We start from the raw sequence: 5,000 nt of genomic DNA, 5'->3' as shown, positions 1-5,000 counted from the left end.
ACAGAAATACTTGACTTGATATGAAAGAATAAAAAAAAAAACTCTTTTTTTATTCATTGACAGATTGATAATCAATCAATTTTACAATAACGAAAAAATAAATATTAATCCATGCTTCTCACACTAAAGTCCATGTCTCCGCGCATATCAATCTATTACTTTATTACTCGCGTCTCTGTCTGGTAGAATATGACAATTCGAATCAAAAATCTACATAGAAAGGTTTGAAGGAAATTAAATCAACAACATATGTTGTACACTTTATTTCCCTGGGATTGTAGTTCAATTGGTCAGAGCACCGCCCTGTCAAGGCGGAAGCTGCGGGTTCGAGTCCCGTCAGTCCCGATGGATCCAAATCCAATAAAAAAAAAATACATCAATTAATCTCTTCCTTTCCTGTGAAAGAGAGAGAACAAATAACATAACTGAATTTTATTCCAAACGGGATCTCTCTTATTTTTTTTCCACATTTTTCAACAAAAAAATATGGGAATTTTGATTTCTTCAACGAGTACTAATTGATGGGAGAAAGACATATGTGCCATATGTGAATTACCACAATTATTGGTAGCATCATATTCAGGATTCGAAGGCGTACTGGGTCTAGTTGATTACGCCCGATTTTTCTAATGAAATAGAGTACTATACGTTTCCGGAAAGCACATACATAAAGGGAATTTGGACGATACAAAATAAAGTTTACATAGTAAACTTTGATCTAATTTTTCGTCTGAAAGCAAAATATATCCGTTCTGGCTCCGATTTTTTGTAACCTCAATTAGTAAATTCAATTACTAATTTGAATTTGAAATAATCTATCTTATTAAAATTTAACACTTAACTTTTGATATATACGTCCCACTACTAATTCAAGGAAAGAGGATATTAATACAAACAAGGATCCCATCTATCTCTCTTAGTGAGGTAATTAAGAATTTTTGAAAGTTTAAGTTTCGTTTTTATTTCTTTTTTTTAAGAAGATTTTATAAGTACAAAAAAAGGAAGGAGTTTAGTTCGAACCTACCTCCTTTTCCTTTTTTGAATTTCGCTGCTATTCTTTGCTTGAGTTTGTTTATAAACAATGTAAGGGTAAAGGTAGTCTGATGAGACTTCATCAGATGATTGCATTGAATAAGAGGGCAGTAGATTATAGAAAAGAAAGAATGCAAAAAATTATAAATAAAAAAAAGTAACGAAATTCTTGATTGCATCAGGAATCCCATTTTGTTTAAATTCGGTATGGATAAAAGATCTTCCTATGTTATACTATTCAATTCTCGACGATGAATCGATTTGATAGCTCCGATATTGTTATTCATGATATTTTAATACGATTCGATATCATCGAGATGCAACGCATCCCCTTGAATTTACAAGCGAAACATTTATCATCTCTATGGGATTAAATCCCGAGTTATTGCGAATAAAAAATGAAACGATGATATTATGGAAGTAAATATTCTCGCATTTATTGCTACTGCACTGTTCATTCTAGTTCCGACCGCCTTTTTACTTATAATATACGTAAAAACAATCAGTCAAAGTGATTAATTTGAATTAACCTTGACGTTTTAGTTCTTATCAATGATTGAAGATAAGAAAAATGAAAAGCATTAAAATTTCGCGTCTTAAATGAAATTGGCGGACTAGAATTATCAGTATTCTACGAGAGAAGTATTCGATAAGATCCGATAGTATGGTAGAAAGAAATATATGAATCCTTCTACCATACTATCTATTATTGTTATTGAAGTGTATAAATATAAAATTGTACTCTATAAAAATAGAGGTTGAATATCGATCAATTTGAATATAGATGAATATACAATATATATCTTTCTATTTATATATAGATATCATATCAATTACATATATGTAATATTAATCTAATATACATAGTGGCCCAATTCTATTTCTTTGCTTCATAATTCATGTTGATTAGAATGAATCTGAAATCAAATAATCGAAAGGCCACTAATTTTTTTTTAGCATTCGAAAGAAGTAATTGATTGAGCAGTTGACAGATGATCCAGGAGTTCGGTTCCATGGGAACTTTTTATCTTCGGATTTCGAAAAGAATTAGCAAACCCCATTTTTATTTAACGTTTGAAGCATGATATGAAATGAGTTCCCTAAAACAAGAAAAAATCCTATTTTGAAAATAACTAAAATACTAATAATAATAAATAAAAGAAGTGGTAAGCACGTAATATGTGGGTGGCTACCCCGAGGTACTATCTTATTATGAGGTAGTATATTATTATGCGTAGTATCTCATTGGACAACCACTATGTCTATGTTCTTTCGTGTTGAAAGTATGGATCCACTTAAAAACTTATAATCCGAACTCTTTTTTTTTTTACTTTTCAAAATAAAAGAAAAAAAGTTTTGCAGAACGATCTATAAAATAAACCAAAAACAATACAGTTTTATTTTTCAATTAGTAGTACTTCTAGAGTCCACTTCTTCCCCATACTACGAGGGAAAGAGAAAATGTAAAGACTACCATTAAAGCAGCCCAAGCGAGACTTACCATATCCATGTGAATTATGTCCCCTATCTCTATGAATATAAAAGAATTATTCCATTATTGCTCACTAATAATTATTATTCACTAATAATAGTGGAATCACTAGCGCATAGTCAAAAAGAGATTCGGGCACAACACCATTGATGAAACAATACAAAAAATCGAATTATCCCAAGTTATTATATGATTTCTAGTATAATCGAAAAAATTCAGTACAAATAAATAAAAGAGGCAGAAAAACTCTTGGAAGTATCAAAAGAATGTTAGTAACATGTAGGAATAATAAGACCTAGTCTTTCTTTTGTTGTCCTGCATTTCATTACATTAAGTAAAAAGTCTCAAAATAGAGAATCAAGATAGTATCTATCACATAACCCTACTATTATTCCTTTCTCATTTGATCTAATCTTTACTGTCCCCCCGATTGTTTCATAGAGACAATCGGAAGATGGGATGGCCTATTACATGCGTGGTTAGAGCTTATCGAAAAGAAATAAGTTCTTTTTTTAAGATTAAAATAAAAAAAAAAGCCAATTATTCATTCAATATAATATTGATTGAATGCTCGAGTACTCAGATACTTTCATGAGTCCGTATATCAAGTATCTTCCTCCTTTCCGTAAGGAAAAATGAAATTATATTCCCTAATTCAAGACCCAATGAGTAGACACTACATTAGTAGTCGAAGGGCTATCATCTCAAGATTTAACGATTATTTTTCATTACTCTACTAAATTCTGGAAACGAAACCTATACGCAAGGATTTATAACATTTTAGAGAACCCCAACGATGCTTAGAATCAAGCAAATCTAAAGATGCTTTTCTTCTAAAAAAAATGATAAAGTTATATCAGCAAAACAGAAGAGGGTATTTTGATTCTTTTGTTTGTTGCTGAGGCGACACCCGGATTTGAACTGGGGAAAAAGGGATTTGCAGTCCCCCGCCTTACCGCTCGGCCATGCCGCCAAAACGATACAAAATATTGGATTGGCTCTATCTCTTAGATAGATAGTATCTTACAACACACAATATCTAAAACGAAAAACCGCAAAACTTTGCTTTTTCTATTGAAAAAAAAATGTGGATTTTCATTCACAAAAGCAAAAAATCAGGACAAATGGGAACCGTTAACTTTAACTATTGACTGTGAATTCATAAATGATTCTTGGATTGAAATTGCAAATTCGGTTTCCCTAATGATATAAGAAAACAATCCAAAAATGGATACCTTACCTAAATAAATAAAAATTGATAGATAACTAATCATTACTAATCCATCCGTATTGATTCGTTTCCATAACCATAAAAAAATCCTTATTAATGACAATTTTAATAGCGATTATGAGTATATGTAAACCCCAGAACATAAACGATTACTATTATCTAAATCTAATATCTTATATATATATAAGATGTTTATAGGAAATGTTCGGAATTCTGTTTTTAGAATTTTTTTTTCATTATCATTAAATAGAAAATATAAATTTTTGATAGAGTACGACATGTGATGTTCCCCATAGAACTGTAATAAAGGAGGCGATATATATAACTAACTATATATATATATCTGCACATGTTTATTAATAAATACAAGTCCTTATACATACTTCAATCGCATTCTACGAATTCTACTAAAAAAAATATAGGTATAGGTAAAATATCTCTCTTCTATGCGAATTTTTTTTAACAGTGAAATCTACGAAAAAGTTCCATGTTGTTAAATAAAAAAAATTCTATATTGTTTCTTCAGATCAAATCCCGAATCTATTTATAGTACCCAATCCGATTGGAATATCATAATAATGGTAGAAATTGACTCACTTTTGTTTTGATATAGATATTTTATACAAAACTCCATAATTCTAAATAGAATTTACCAATTCATTTGTAGTTGTTGCAAATTCCAATTTAATTTGAGTATCAAAGTCTCTTTATTCCTACGTTCATATGTATTTCATGCATTACATCTATTACACCTATGAAGTTAGGTAAAATTTCATGTGATTCAGTAAACATAATATAAATTCCATCATTGCTAGATCGATCCATTTTAAGCAAATAATGGGATTTTTTTTATAAATGGGAAATAAATAAAATGCTTGGGGGTGGAAATGAGAGAATGTCTACAATACCTGCGTTTAATCAGATACAATTTGAAGGGTTTTGTAGGTTCATTGATCATGGCTTAACAGAAGAACTTTCTAAGTTTCCAAAAATTGAAGATACAGATCAAGAAATTGAATTTCAATTATTTGTGGAAACATATAAATTGGTAGAACCATTGATAAAAGAAAGAGATGCTGTATATGAATCACTCACATATTCTTCTGAATTATACGTATCCGCAGGATTAATTTGGAAAACCCGTAGGGATATGCAAGAACAAACAATTTTGATTGGAAACATTCCTCTAATGAATTCCCTGGGAACTTCTATAGTAAATGGACTATACAGAATTGTCATCAGTCA

General features: G+C 30.3%; 2 non-coding genes across 2 annotated transcripts; one reads left to right on the top strand and one right to left on the bottom strand.

Annotated features, from left to right (window-relative positions):
• The first annotated feature begins 271 nt into the window (after positions 1–271).
• On the top strand, positions 272–345 carry TRNAD-GUC (transfer RNA aspartic acid (anticodon GUC)). Its single transcript has one exon. It is a non-coding gene; the product is annotated as a tRNA-Asp (tRNA).
• Positions 346–3,425: 3,080 nt separating this feature from the next.
• Positions 3,426–3,497, bottom strand: TRNAC-GCA (transfer RNA cysteine (anticodon GCA)). The gene has a single exon. It is a non-coding gene; the product is annotated as a tRNA-Cys (tRNA).
• Positions 3,498–5,000: the final 1,503 nt, after the last annotated feature.

Source organism: Cucumis melo, unplaced genomic scaffold (genome assembly GCF_025177605.1).
Source record: "Cucumis melo cultivar AY unplaced genomic scaffold, USDA_Cmelo_AY_1.0 utg000170l, whole genome shotgun sequence".
Classification (NCBI taxonomy): domain Eukaryota; kingdom Viridiplantae; phylum Streptophyta; class Magnoliopsida; order Cucurbitales; family Cucurbitaceae; genus Cucumis; species Cucumis melo.
The sequence above is the reverse complement of the archived record's forward strand: the minus strand, read 5'-3'. Positions and strand labels throughout refer to the sequence as shown.